A 16,250-nucleotide genomic window follows, 5' to 3' on the forward strand; every position below is an offset into this window, starting at 1 on the left:
GAACAAGCTACTAAACATTCCTTTCAAGGGGAAAACGCTGTTTGGTCCTGACTTGAAAGAGATTATCTCTGATATCACTGGGGGTAAGGGCCATGCCCTTCCTCAGGATCGGCCTTTCAAGGCAAAAAATAGACCTAATTTTCGTCCCTTTCGAAAAAACGGACCAGCCCAAGGTGCTACGTCCTCTAAGCAAGAGGGTAATACTTCTCAGGCCAAGCCAGCTTGGAGACCAATGCAAGGCTGGAACAAGGGAAAGCAGGCAAAGAAACCTGCCACTGCTACCAAGACAGCATGAAATATCGGCCCCCGATCCGGGACCGGATCTGGTGGGGGGCAGACTCTCTCTCTTCGCTCAGGCTTGGGCAAGAGATGTTCTGGATCCTTGGGCGCTAGAAATAGTATCCCAGGGTTATCTTCTGGAATTCAAGGGACTTCCCCCAAGGGGAAGGTTCCACAGGTCTCAGTTGTCTTCAGACCACATAAAAAGACAGGCGTTCTTACATTGTGTAGAAGACCTGTTAAAAATGGGAGTGATTCATCCTGTTCCATTGAGAGAACAAGGGATGGGGTTCTACTCCAATCTGTTCATAGTTCCCAAAAAAGAGGGAACATTCAGACCAATCCTAGATCTCAAGATCTTAAACAAATTTCTCAAGGTCCCATCTTTCAAGATGGAAACCATTCGAACTATCCTTCCTTCCATCCAGGAAGGTCAATTCATGACCACGGTGGATTTAAAGGATGCGTATCTACATATTCCTATCCACAAGGAACATCATCGGTTCCTAAGGTTTGCATTCCTGGACAAACATTACCAGTTCGTGGCGCTTCCTTTCGGATTAGCCACTGCACCAAGGATTTTCACAAAGGTACTAGGGTCCCTTCTAGCTGTGCTAAGACCAAGGGGCATTGCAGTAGTACCTTACCTGGACGACATTCTGATTCAAGCGTCGTCCCTCCCTCGAGCAAAGGCTCACACGGACATCGTCCTGGCCTTTCTCAGATCGCACGGCTGGAAAGTGAACGTGGAAAAGAGTTCTCTATCCCCGTCAACAAGGGTTCCCTTCTTGGGAACAATTATAGACTCCTCAGAAATGAGGATTTTTCTAACAGAGGCCAGAAAGACAAAGCTTCTGGACTCTTGTCGAATACTTCATTCCGTTCCTCTTCCTTCCGTAGCTCAGTGCATGGAAGTGATCGGGTTGATGGTAGCGGCAATGGACATAGTTCCTTTTGCGCGCATTCATCTAAGACCATTACAACTGTGCATGCTCAGTCAGTGGAATGGGGACTATACAGACTTGTCTCCAAAGATACAAGTAAATCAGAGGACCAGAGACTCACTCCGTTGGTGGCTGTCCCTGGACAACCTGTCACGAGGGATGACATTCCACAGACCAGAGTGGGTCATTGTCACGACCGACGCCAGTCTGATGGGCTGGGGCGCGGTCTGGGGATCCCTGAAAGCTCAGGGTCTTTGGTCTCGGGAAGAATCTCTTCTACCGATAAATATTCTGGAACTGAGAGCGATATTCAATGCTCTCACGGCTTGGCCTCAGCTAGCGAGGACCAAGTTCATACGGTTTCAATCAGACAACATGACGACTGTTGCGTACATCAACCATCAGGGGGGAACAAGGAGTTCCCTAGCGATGGAAGAAGTGACCAAGATTATTCTATGGGCGGAGTCTCACTCCTGCCACCTGTCTGCTATCCACATCCCGGGAGTGGAAAATTGGGAAGCGGATTTTCTGAGTCGTCAGACATTGCATCCGGGGGAGTGGGAACTCCATCCGGAAATCTTTGCCCAAGTCACTCAACTTTGGGGCATTCCAGACATGGATCTGATGGCCTCTCGTCAGAACTTCAAAGTTCCTTGCTACGGGTCCAGATCCAGGGATCCCAAGGCGGCTCTAGTGGATGCACTAGTAGCACCTTGGACCTTCAAACTAGCTTATGTGTTCCCGCCGTTTCCTCTCATCCCCAGGCTGGTAGCCAGGATCAATCAGGAGAGGGCGTCGGTGATCTTGATAGCTCCTGCGTGGCCACGCAGGAGTTGGTATGCAGATCTGGTGAATATGTCATCGGCTCCACCTTGGAAGCTACCTTTGAGACGAGACCTTCTTGTTCAGGGTCCGTTCGAACATCCGAATCTGGTTTCACTCCAGCTGACTGCTTGGAGATTGAACGCTTGATTTTATCGAAGCGAGGTTTCTCAGATTCTGTTATCGATACTCTTGTTCAGGCCAGAAAGCCTGTAACTAGAAAGATTTACCACAAAATTTGGAAAAAATATATCTGTTGGTGTGAATCTAAAGGATTCCCTTGGGACAAGGTTAAGATTCCTAGGATTCTATCCTTCCTTCAAGAAGGATTGGAAAAAGGATTATCGGCAAGTTCCCTGAAGGGACAGATTTCTGCCTTGTCGGTGTTACTTCACAAAAAACTGGCAGCTGTGCCAGATGTTCAAGCCTTTGTTCAGGCTCTGGTTAGAATCAAGCCTGTTTACAAACCTTTGACTCCTCCTTGGAGTCTCAATTTAGTTCTTTCAGTTCTTCAGGGGGTTCCGTTTGAACCCTTACATTCCGTTGATATTAAGTTATTATCTTGGAAAGTTTTGTTTTTAGTTGCAATTTCTTCTGCTAGAAGAGTTTCAGAATTATCTGCTCTGCAGTGTTCTCCTCCTTATCTGGTGTTCCATGCAGATAAGGTGGTTTTACGTACTAAACCTGGTTTTCTTCCAAAAGTTGTTTCTAACAAAAACATTAACCAGGAGATTATCGTACCTTCTCTGTGTCCGAAACCAGTTTCAAAGAAGGAACGCTTGTTGCACAATTTGGATGTTGTTCGCGCTCTAAAATTCTATTTAGATGCTACAAAGGATTTTAGACAAACATCTTCCCTGTTTGTTGTTTATTCAGGTAAAAGGAGAGGTCAAAAAGCAACTTCTACCTCTCTCTCTTTTTGGATTAAAAGCATCATCAGATTGGCTTACGAGACTGCCGGACGGCAGCCTCCCGAAAGAATCACGGCTCATTCCACTAGGGCTGTGGCTTCCACATGGGCCTTCAAGAACGAGGCTTCTGTTGATCAGATATGTAGGGCAGCGACTTGGTCTTCACTGCACACTTTTACCAAATTTTACAAGTTTGATACTTTTGCTTCTTCTGAGGCTATTTTTGGGAGAAAGGTTTTGCAAGCCGTGGTGCCTTCCATTTAGGTGACCTGATTTGCTCCCTCCCTTCATCCGTGTCCTAAAGCTTTGGTATTGGTTCCCACAAGTAAGGATGACGCCGTGGACCGGACACACCTATGTTGGAGAAAACAGAATTTATGTTTACCTGATAAATTTCTTTCTCCAACGGTGTGTCCGGTCCACGGCCCGCCCTGGTTTTTTAATCAGGTCTGATAATTTATTTTCTTTAACTACAGTCACCACGGTACCATATGGTTTCTCCTATGCTATTATTCCTCCTTAACGTCGGTCGAATGACTGGGGTAGGCGGAGCCTAGGAGGGATCATGTGACCAGCTTTGCTGGGCTCTTTGCCATTTCCTGTTGGGGAAGAGAATATCCCACAAGTAAGGATGACGCCGTGGACCGGACACACCGTTGGAGAAAGAAATTTATCAGGTAAACATAAATTCTGTTTTCTCCTTCTAGTATACTTAAAAGTCTTTTAAAACTTCTCTTTTTTTCAGATGAATTTTTAAATGAACATCATCATTCTGATACTGATAATGGTTCTTCTGGTTCAGAGGTTTCTGTCTCAGAGGTTGATGCTGATAAATCTTTGTATTTGTTCAAGATGGAATTTATTCGTTCTTTACTTAAAGAAGTGTTATTTGCATTAGAAATAGAGGATTCTGGTCCTCTTGATACTAAATGTAAACGTTTAAATAAGGTTTTTAAATCTCCTGTAGTTATTCCAGAAGTGTTTTATCTCCCTGATGCTATTTCTGAAGTAATTTCCAGGGAATGGAATAATTTGGGTAATTTATTTACTCCTTCTAGACGTTTAAGCAAATTATATCCTGTGCCATCTGACAGATTAGAGTTTTTTGGGACAAAAATCCCTAAGGTTATGGGGCTGTCTCTACTCCTGCTAATGTACTACTATTCCTATGGCAGATAGTACTTCATTTAAGGATCCTTTAGATAGGAAAATTGAATCCTTTCTAAGAAAAGCTTACTTATGTTCAGGTAATCTTCTTAGACCTGCTATATTTTTAGCGGATGTTGCTGCAGCTTCAACTTTTTGGTTAGAAGCTTTAGCGCAACAAGTAACAGATCATAATTTTATAGCATTATTATTATTCTATAACATGCTAATAATTTTATTGGTGATACCATCTTTTGATATCATTAGAGTTGATGTCAGGTATATGTCTCTAGCTATTTTAGCTAGAAAAGCTTTATGGATTAAACTTGGAATGCTGACATGTCTTCTAAGTCAACTTTGCTTTCCCTTTCTTTCCAGGGTAAATATTCATTTCGTTCCTTTCCTCACAACAAGGAACAAAAGCCTGATCCTTCATCCTCAGGAGCGGTATTAGTTTGGAAACTATTTCCAGTTTGGAATATATCCGAGCCTTATAGAAACCTATAGCCAGCTCCTAAGTACCTATGAAGGTGCGGCCCTTATTCCAGCTCAGCTGGTATGGGGCAGATTACGTTTTCTTCAAAGAAATTTGGATCAATTCCGTTCTTAATCTCTGGTTTCAGAAACATTGTTTCAGAAAGGTACAGAATTGGCTTCAAGTTAAGGCCTCCTGCTAAGAGATTCTTTTCTTTCCCGTGTCCCAGTTAACACAGCAAGGCTCAGCATTTCTGAAATGTGTTTCAGATCTAGAGTTGGCTGGAGTATTTATGCCAGTTCCAGTTCTGGAACAGGGGCTGGGGTTTTATTTTATCTCTTCATTGTACCAAAGAAGGTCAATTCCTTCAGACCAGTTCTGGATCTATCATTATTGAATCGTTATGTTAGGATACCAACATTCAAGATGGTTTCTGTAGGACTATCCTGCCTTTTGTTTAGCAAGGGCATTATATGTCTACAATAGATTTACAGGATGTGTATCTGCATATTCCGATTCATCCAGATCACTTTTAGTGTCTGAGATTCTCTTTTTAGACAAGCATTACCAGTTTTGTGGCTCTACCGTTTGGCCTAGCCTCAGTTCCAAGAATTTTTTTCAAAGGTTCTCGGTGCCCTTCTTTCTGTAATCAGAGAATAGGGTTTTGATATTTCCTTATTTGGACAATATCTTGGTACTTGCTCAGTCTTCTCATTTTCGTAGAATCTCATACGAATCGACTTGTGTTGTTTCTTCAAGTTCATGGTTGGAGGATCAATTTACCAATCAGTTCATTGATTCCTCAGACAAGGGTAACCTTTTTAGGTTTCTAGATAAATTCAGTGTCTATGACTCTGTCCTTGTCAGACAAGAGAAGTTTAACATTGATATCAGCTTGTCAAAACCTTCAGTCACAATCATTCCCTTTGGTAGCCTTATGCATGGAAATGTTGGGTCTTAGGACTGCCGCATCAGATGCGATCTCCTTTGCTCGTTTTCACATGCGACCTCTTCAGCTCTGTATGCTGAACCAATGGTGCAGGGATTACTCAAAGATATCTCATTTAATATCTTTAAACCGATTTTACGACACTCTCTGACATGGTGGACAGATCACCATCGTTTAGTTCAGGGGGCTTCTTTGTTCTTCCGACCTGGACTATAATCTCAACAGATGCTAGTTTTACAGGTTGGGGAGCTGTGTGGGGGTCTCTGACGGCACAAGGGGTTTGGGAATCTCAGGAGGTGAGATTTCCGATCAATATTTTGGAACTCCGTGCAATTTTCAGAGCTCTTCAGTCTTGGCCTCTTCCGAAGAGAGAGTTGTTCATTTGTTTTCAGTTAAGACAATGTCACAACTGTGGCATACATCAATCATCAAGGGACTCACAGTCCTCTGGCTATGAAAGAAGTATCTCGAATTTTGGTTTGGGCGGAATCCAGCTCCTGTCTAATCTCTGCGGTTTATATCTCAGGTATGGACAATTGGAAAGCGGATTATCTCAGTCGCCAAACGTTGCATCCGGGCGAATGGTCTCTTCACCCAGAGGTATTTCTTCAGATTGTTCAAATGGGGGAACTTCCAGAAATAGATCTGATGGCTTCTCATCTAAACAAGAAACTTCCCAGGTATCTGTCCAGATCCCGGGATCCTCAGGCGGAGGCAGTGGATGCATTTTCACTTCCTTGGAAGTATCATCCTGCCTATATCTTTCCGCCTCTAGTTCTTCTTCCAAGAGTAATCTCCAAGATTCTGAAGGAATGCTCGTTTGTTCTGCTGGTAGCTCCGGCATGGCCTCACAGGTTTTGGTATGCGGATCTTGTCCGGATGGCCTCTTGCCAACCGTGGACTCTTCCGTTAAGACCAGACCTTTTGTCTCAAGGTCCTTTTTTCCATCAGGATCTGAAATCCTTAAATTTAAAGGTATGGAGATTGAACGCTTGATTCTTGGTCAAAGAGGTTTCTCTGACTCTGTGATTATTACTATGTTACAGGCTCGTAAATCTGTATCCAGAGAGATATATTATAGAGTCTGGAAGACTTATATTTCTTGGTGTCTTTCTCATCATTTTTCTTGGCATTCTTTTAGAATACCGAGAATATTACAATTTCTTCAGGATGGTTTAGATAAGGGTTTGTCCGCAAGTTCCTTGAAAGGTCAAATCTCTGCTCTTTCTGTTCTTTTTCACAGAAAGATTGCTATTCTTCCTGATATTCATTGTTTTGTACAAGCTTTGGTTCGTATAAAGCCTGTCATTAAGTCAATTTCTCCTCCTTGGAGTTTGAATTTGGTTCTGGGAGCTCTTCAAGCTCCTCCATTTGAACCTATGCATTCATTGGATATTAAATTACTTTCTTGGAAAGTTTTGTTCCTTTTGGCCATCTCTTCTGCCAGAAGAGTTTCTGAATTATCTGCTCTTTCTTGTGAGTCTCCTTTTCTGATTTTTCATCAGGATAAGGCGGTGTTGCGAACTTCTTTTGAATTTTTACCTAAGTTGTGAATTCCAACAACATTAGTAGAGACATTGTGGTTCTTTCATTATGTCCTAATCCTAAGAATTCTAAGGAGAAATCGTTGCATTCTTTGGATGTTATTAGAGCTTTGAAATATTATGTTGAAGCTACTAAGTCTTTCCGAAAGACTTCTGGTTTATTTGTTATCTTTTCCGGTTTTAGAAAGGCCAGAAAACTTCTGCCATTTCTTTGGCATCTTGGTTGAAATCTTTATTTCAACTTGCCTATATTGAGTTGGGTAAGACTCCGCCTCATAGGATTACAGCTCATTCTACTAGGTCAGTTTCTACTTCCTGGGCGTTTAGGAATGAAGCTTCGGTTGATCAGATTTGCAAAGTGGCAACTTGGTTCTCTTTGCATACTTTTACCAAATTCTACCATTTTGTTGTATTTTCTTCTTCTGAAGCAGTTTTTGGTAGAAAAGTTCTTCAGGCAGCGGTTTCAGTTTGAATCTTCTGCTTATGTTTTTCATTAAACTTTATTTTGGGTGTGGATTATTTTCAGCAGGAATTGGCTGTCTTTATTTTATCCCTCCCTCTCTAGTGACTCTTGTGTGGAAAGATCCACATCTTGGGTAGTCATTATCCCATACGTCACTAGCTCATGGACTCTTGCTAATTACATGAAAGAAAACATAATTTATGTAAGAACTTACCTGATAAATTCATTTCTTTCATATTAGCAAGAGTCCATGAGGCCCGCCCTTTTTTGTGGTGGTTATGATTTTTTTTGTATAAAGCACAATTATTCCAATTCCTTATTTTATATGCTTTCGCACTTTTTTTCTTATCACCCCACTTCTTGGCTATTCGTTAAACTGAATTGTGGGTGTGGTGAGGGGTGTATTTATAGGCATTTTAAGGTTTGGGAAACTTTGCCCCTCCTGGTAGGAATGTATATCCCATACGTCACTAGCTCATGGACTCTTGCTAATATGAAAGAAATGAATTTATCAGGTAAGTTCTTACATAAATTATGTTTTTTCCTGAGAACATAAACCATTAGAGTTGAATGACAATTTCAGATAGCTGAAGACACTTTGGAAGCTTTTTGGTTCTTTTTTTTTTGTTTGTTCCAAAATAGAGAAAAAATGTATGTGAGAGCTCTGACAACCTTAACCCCTTAGTGACCAGACCATTTTTCAATTTTCTTGCCGTTAAGGACCAGGGCTATTTTTACATTTCTGCTGTGTTTGTGTTTAGCTGTAATTTTCCTCTTACTCATTTACTGTACCGACACATATTATATACCTTTTCTCGCCATTAAATGGACTTTCTAAAGATACCATTATTTTCATATCTTATAATTTACTATAAAAATTTTTTTATAAAAAATTATTAAAAAAATGGAAAAAAAACACTTTTTCTAACTTTGACCCCCAAAATCTGTTACACATCTACAACCACCAAAAAACACCCATGCTAAATAGTTTCTACATTTTGTCCTGGGTTTAGAAATACCCAATGTTTACATGTTCTTTGCTTTTTTTGTAAGTTATAGGGCAATAAGTACAAATAGCACTTTGCTATTTCCCAACCATTTCTTTTTTCAAAATAAGTGATAGTTACATTTGTAACACTGATATCTGTCAGGAATCCCTGAATAACCCTTCACATGTATATATTTGTTTTAGTAGACAACCCAAAGTATCAGGGGCGTATTAAGGCATAGGCCAACAAGGCCTGTGCCTAGGGCAGCAGATTTTTAAGGGGCAGCAGAATTTTGAGTCCCTAGGGCCACTCTACTGAACTCAGGGCCGGGTGGCTAAATCATCCAATTACTAATGACTTAAATGGCTGACCCGGCTAATGCTATCTTTTGGGATTGTATGTGGGTGCGCATGACGTGGTGACAGTGGAGGCGGAGCTCACTTGCGCAGCCTGGCCTGGACTGAAAGGGAGTGCGGTATTCTTCCTGGCTCCACTGCGTGATTGAGACTCACACAGACTACACAGTGCAGTGTGCACTACAACGTTACCACTGTGAAACAGCATATGCCTTTCTCCCTTCAATACATCTTCATTAGGCATTAAAATACTTAAATGGATTAGTCACTAAATACTTGTACATTTACTGTTTGTCTATCTGTCATACATGCAAAGAATACGTATTTATTGATGAATCTATACAACTATGTGACTTAAAACACAACTGAAAATATGTTGTATGCATTTAATACATTCAGAAACAATACAAGTATATACTTTATTATGATTGTATAATGTGACTTTATCCCCTAGGATACAATTCCTAAACCTATCATAACTACTGTTGTGTTTTTTAAGTACTTTTAAAGGCCAGTTTGTATATTCATTACATATTTAACCAAGCAGATATTTTGCTTAAATAACTGTCAATCACCAAAGAAGATGTTTAAGGTTAAACAACTACCTACTGACAAACTATCATACAGTGAAGGATATTTTTTTCTGATATAAACACTTTAATCATCTGACTTGCAAAATAATGTCTTAATATATATATATATATATATATATATATATATATATATATATATATATATATATATATATATATATATATATATATATATATATATATATATGTGTGTGTGTGTGACCAGAGTGAATGCAAGCCCTGGTGAACATCTACTTAAAAATACATAATTGTTTTAATTTTTTACACCCTGCCCCAAAAATATTATGTCTAAAAAAAGGCCTTAAACCTGGGGTGGGGGGCAGCAGAATTTTGAGTGCCTAGGGCAGCACAGAACCTAAATACGCCCATGCAAAGTATTGATCTAGGCCCATTTTGGTATATTTCATGCCACCATTTCACCGTAAAATGCAATCAAATAAAAAAAAAATTGGTAACTTTTTAACAAACTTTAGGTTTCTCACTGAAATTATTTACAAACAGCTTGTGCAATTATGGCACAAATGGTTGTAAATGCTTCTCTGGGATCCCCTTTGTTCAGAAATAGCAGACATATATGGCTTTGGCATTGCTTTTTGGTAATTAGAAGGCCGCTATGATATAATGAAATTTAAGGGAGCGCTTATGAGAAGATAGAGATATTAGTGGTTAATAGTGTACCATATACAATATACAAATAACTATGTTTGGCATATATACAAATTTCAAGAAATCAAAAAAAGTCCCAAAGTACATAGGTATCACAAAATCCTACTCAAATTTGATTATCAAATGTTGGCTTCCTCCTCCTCACCGACTGATCCGGATAAACTGCAGAGTGTGAAAAAAAGAACAGAGGGGTGCCTCATGTGTAGGATCATCCAACATATGTATAAACTCAACACAATATAAGCCAAATGGATACTCACATGTTAATAAAGCACCCTAATGTACTGGTAGATGCAGGCTGTAGAATTATAGGGTGTAACAGCTCACCCACAGCTGGAAGTTATTGTGTGCTGCAGTAAATATATGAAGCATAGACAACAAGCAATGCTGATCAAGCACACCAATGTGCTGGTAGAGGCAGGCTGACAGATTTATATAAAGTGTGTCAGCTCACCCCTCTAAGGTTCTCCCAATGGTCCAGATTCAGGTGCAGGAAAATGCTAGTGATTGTACTCCAGTAGGTAGTCAGTAAACACAAGCAGGTAAGGTGTTTCCACTCAACTTGAATTTAAAAAAAATGGTATTTAACTCCTTAACGACCGAGGACGTGCAGGGTACGTCCTCAAAAAAAAGGCAGTTAACGCCTGAGGACGTACCCTGCACGCTTCCAGCTGCTTTACGGTTATTGCAGTGATGCCTCGATATGGAGGCATCCTGCAATAACCTTTTAAAGCCATCCGGTGCAGAGAGAGGCTTACTGCGTTGGTGGGTGGGAGCCGGACCGGGAGGCGGGTGGCGGCCATCGATGGCCCTCGTGATGTGGAGGTGGGCGGGGATGCCAGGGGGAGTGCACTGGCGCACGCACGTGCACGGGAGGGCGGGCGCGTGCACGGGGAGGGAGCGGGTGGGAACCGCTACACACAGAAAAAAAAGTGTAGGAAAATGACAAAAAATTGTAAAAAAAAAATAAACAAATCAGATAAAAAAACATATCAGTTAGGTGGTGGGTGTTGGTCTGTGGGGAGGGGGAAGCTACACTACAGAAAAACCGGGCAAAAAAAAAAAAAAAAAAAACATATTTTTTTGCAAACTGGGTACTGGCAGACAGCTGCCAGTACCCAAGATGGCCCCCAATAAGGCAGAGGGGAGGGTTAGAGAGCGGTTTTGGGGGGGATCAGGGAGGTTGGGGGCTAAGGGGGGGATCCTACACAGTAGCATATGTAAATATGCTAAAAATGTTTTAATTATTTTTAAAAACCCTTTTATTTTACTACTGGCAGACTTTCTGCCAGTACTTAAGATGGCAGGGACAATTGTGGGGTGGGGGAGAGAAGGGAGCTGTTTGGGAGGGATCAGGGGGTGGGATGTGTCAGGTGGGAGGCTGATCTCTACACTAAAGCTAAAATTAACCCTGCAAGCTCCCTACAAACTCCCTAATTAACCCCTTCACTGCTAGCCATAATACACGTGTAAGGCGCAGCAGCATTTAGCGGCCTTCTAATTACCAGAAAGCAACGCCAAAGCCATATATGTCTATTTCTGAACAAAGGGGATCCCAGAGAAGCATTTACAACCATTTGTGCCATAATTGCACAAGCTGTTTGTAAATGATTTCAGTGAGAAACCTAAAATTGTGAAAAATTTAACTTTTTTTTTTTAATTTGATCGCATTTGGCGGTAAAATGGTGGCATGAAATATACCAAAATGGGCCTAGATCAATACTTTGGGTTGTCTACTACACTACACTAAAGCTAAAATTAAGCATACAAGCTCCCTAATTAACCCCTGCACTGCTGGGCATAATACACGTGTGGTGCGCAGTGGCATTTAGCGGCCTTCTAATTACCAAAAAGCAACGCCAAAGCCATATATGTCTGCTATTTCTGAACAAAGGGGATCCCAGAGAAGCCTTTACAACCATTTATGCCATAATTGCACAAGCTGTTTGTAAATAATTTCAGTGAGAAACCGAAAGTTTGTGAAAAAGTGAACAATTTTTTGTATTTGATCGCATTTGGCGGTGAAATGGTGGTATGAAATATACCAAAATTGGCCTAGATCAATACTTTGGAATGTCTACTAAAAAAAAAATATATACATGTCAAGGGATATTCAGGGATTCCTGAAAGATATTAGTGTTCTAATGTAACTAGCGCTAATTTTGAAAAAAAATGGTTTGGAAATAGCAAAGTGCTACTTGTATTTATGGCCCTATAACTTGCAAAAAAAGCAAAGAACATTGGGTATTTCTAAACTCAGGACAAAATTTAGAAACTATTTAGCATGGGTGTTTTTTAGTGGTTGTAGATATGTAACAGATTTTGGGGGTCAAAGTTAGAAAAAGTGTGTTTCTCTTGCAAGGTGTATCCAGTCCACGGATTCATCCTTTACTTGTGGGATATTCTCATTCCCTACAGGAAGTGGCAAAGAGAGCAGACAGCAGAGCTGTCCATATAGCTCCCCCCCTAGCTCCACCCACCCAGTCATTCTCTTTGCCGGCTCTAAGCACTAGGGTCTCTCTCAGGAGGGTAAAGTGAATGTGGAAGAATTACTGCTCATTCTACCAGAGCAGTGGCTTCCACATGGGCTTTCAAAAATGAGGCTTCTGTTGAACAGATTTGTAAGGCAGCGACTTGGTCTTCACTGCATACTTTTTCCAAATTTTACAAATTCGATACTTTTGCTTCTTCGGAGGCTATTTTTGGGAGAAAGCAGTGGTGCCTTCCGTTTAAGGTACCTGTCTTGTTCCCTCCCTTCATCCGTGGACACACCTTGCAAGAGAAAACAGAATTTATGCTTACCTGATAAATTACTTTCTCTTGCGGTTTATCCAGTCCACGGCCCGCCCTGGCATTTAAGTCAGGTAAAAATTTTTTGTTTAAACTACAGTCACCACCAGGGCCGCCACTAGAAATTTTGGGGCCCCTGACTTAACCATTGATCAGGGCCCCCCCTCCTTTGACATATGCAATTTTTGACCAAGTGACTAAAACGTATATGCACTTTATTCTTAATTGTCTATTTAAACTTGGAAATGTTGTAAAGGTAGAAACATACACTGAAACACACACACACACTCACACATAAGGATTCACATACAGACACTCTAGCAAACACGCAAAGAAACTCAGACACAGACACCCAAACAGACACTTAGCACTTGTTTACATTGCCCTGACAAGTAATGAGGTAAACTACAGTTTTGTAAAAAAAGGAGATTTAGAAAACAAAATATGGAGTTCTGATTATCTTTTTGCAAAGGAAGATGCCAACTAAATGATGACAACAGCTTTACAGTGGCTGAAAGGAAGGGCCCTGAACTGCCTAAACAATAATTTAAAGGTTAAATGGTGGATTGGTGACTTCCGGAAAGGTCTCATAAGTCTCAAAGTCTGTAGAAATATGTGAATAATCAGTAGTAAGGTCAAAATGTCTTAAAAATGGACATACAATGGACACACACACACACACACAAAGTCAAACTTGCACATACACCCAAGGAAACCCCAACAGAGACAGCCTCAGAAAACACACAAAGACATACACACACACACACAGAGACACCCACAGAAAACACATAAAGACATACATACACACCCTCACTGAGACATCCACAGAAAACACACAAAGACATACACACACTCACAGAGACACCCACAGAAAATACACACCCTCACAGAGACATCCACAGACAAAAACACAGACATACATACACACACACACATACACACCCACCCTCACAGAGGCATCCAGAGAAAATACACAAAGACAAACACACGCCCACCCTCACAGAGACACCCATAGAAAAAGTTCAAAAACATATGCACACACCCTCACAGACATCCACAGAAAATGCACAAAGACATACACACCCACCCTCACAGAGATACCAACAGAAAAAAAAATACATACACACTTATAGAGACACAAACCAAAGCACAAAGACATAAACACATACACCCACAGAAACACTCACAGGAGGAAACATTTATGCACCTTGCATCCCCTAATTCAACAGTGTGTGACATGCATGATAAAAAAATGCAGAAATTAAGAGATCACTTTTTAAAGAATCATATTTGTAAATGTGCAAACAAAAATAATTCTGTGAATTCAAAATTGTACCTTAATGATCTGGGTAGATGGCTAAATGAAGTAAAGTACTTTTAAAAGGTTGACATATGTTTGTTTGATATTTTCCCCATTTTCCCCAACCAAGAGCACCACTTCAAATATAGTGTACAAATGTTCCCATCTGTCAGCTGTACTTGTGGATTTTGAAAATGCTGTACTCTATATGGTCTTGGTAGAACCATAAGCCGTGGTACTCATACCATTAGATCTGGTTAAATGCGGGATTTAAGCTTGTTGGTATGCATTTCAAAATTAAGTCAGCTGTAGAGTAAACTGAACAGTTTTAAGTTGACCTGTCTCATTTCCAACACTGAGCAATCTTAGTCTGAGTATAACATGTTATGCAGATGTAAAAATCTTAGATAAAATGCCTCCTTGTATCTGAAAAGTCCTTGCATAAAGGGGCAGTAAACTGGAATATAATATATATAATTTGTGTATTGAGGAAGAAACATTTCTGCATGGTTTTAAATATAGAATTTCTACAGCATTGTCAAATAATCATAAATATACTGCTGCTAAAAAATGTGTTTTTATGGACCCCTGGCCCCACCATACAACTACTACCACACTCTTAAATTGCACAAAGAAATAAAAAACATTTGCTAAGTAATTCCTACCTCCTCTGCAAATGAAAGTTATCTGCCGTCTGACTCAGGCACACACTCGACAAACAAAGTGCCAAGTCTGTCTCACACTGTGCATAGTGGTTTAGTGCACACTCAGAAATCCTCTCAAATGGTAATACTTTACTCCTTGTAATAACATTTCCCATGCTCAATTAGCACTCTGCTGTAGTACCCACTGGTGGCTGCCAAAATGTAAAAAAAAAAAATTTTTTTTTTTTTTTTTTTTACTTCTTGCCTCATGGGGCCCCCCTAGCCCATTGGGCCCCTGACAGGAGTCACCCCTGTCACCCCCTGATGGCGGCCCTGGTCACCACTGCACCCTATGGTTTCTCCTTTCTCTTCCTAACCTTCGGTCGAATGACTGGGTGGGTGGAGCTAGGGGGGAGCTATATGGACAGCTCTGCTGTGTGCTCTCTTTGGCACTTCCTGTAGGGAATGAGAATATCCCACAAGTAAAGGATGAAGCCGTGGACTGGATACACCGCAAGAGAAAGTAATTTATCAGGTAAGCATAAATTCTGTTTTTTTCCCATTTTTCCTCATATTTTATACAAAATTTTATAGTAAATTATAAGATATGATGAAAATAATGGTATCTTTAGAAAGTCCATTTAATGGCGAGAAAAACGGTATATAATATGTGTGGGTACAGTAAATGAGCAAGAGGAAAATTACAGCTAAACACAAACACCGCAAAAATGTAAAAATAGCCTTGGTCCCAAACGGACAGAAAATGGAAAAGTGCTGTGGTCATTAAGGGGTTAAAAAGTTTAAAAACATGTACAAAAAAAAGTGGAATGGGGTATCCAAATATCCCCCTATCAATGCAACGCATTTCTCTGCTCTATACGGCCGTTTCCTCAGGCATAATATTCACCTTACCAATAAACCTGCTTTTTATAGCTCCTACCTAACACAAATGAACCAAATCCTCCCTTTTAGAGGGCCTGTTCTCTAATTAATTTGATACACCTGCACACCCAAAATCTACCTGTATAAACATCCAAAGTTGTCCATACTGCATGAAACTATATATACATATATTAGGCAGCAATCATAGAGAACAATGTATACCCCATAACATAAAAAATAAACAAACATTTCATTTCATTTTACATCTCATCAGCTTCTTCATTAACAATTTAAGCGATTAAATTAACACCCATTTCTGTCTCGCAAATATTTCCATCCTATCTTTCAATAAATAATGGGGCCCTCCCTCTTTATAAGCTCAAAACGTTTAGCATCCCTCTGTGTGTGTGTACAAACAAAACATTCCATCTATTTTTTATATATATTGTTTATTGTTATTTATTGTTATTTTCAGTACTTTTTAAGTTCTCTTAACT

The 16,250-nt window shown here is 40.3% G+C and overlaps 1 protein-coding gene across 2 annotated transcripts in view; it reads left to right on the forward strand.

The window, feature by feature from the left end:
- The window catches only part of STK25 (serine/threonine kinase 25), a 139,980-nt gene that overhangs the window by 50,818 nt on the left and 72,912 nt on the right, over positions 1 to 16,250 (forward strand). The window lies entirely within an intron of this gene.

This window comes from Bombina bombina, chromosome 4 (assembly GCF_027579735.1).
Source record: "Bombina bombina isolate aBomBom1 chromosome 4, aBomBom1.pri, whole genome shotgun sequence".
Taxonomy (NCBI): domain Eukaryota; kingdom Metazoa; phylum Chordata; class Amphibia; order Anura; family Bombinatoridae; genus Bombina; species Bombina bombina.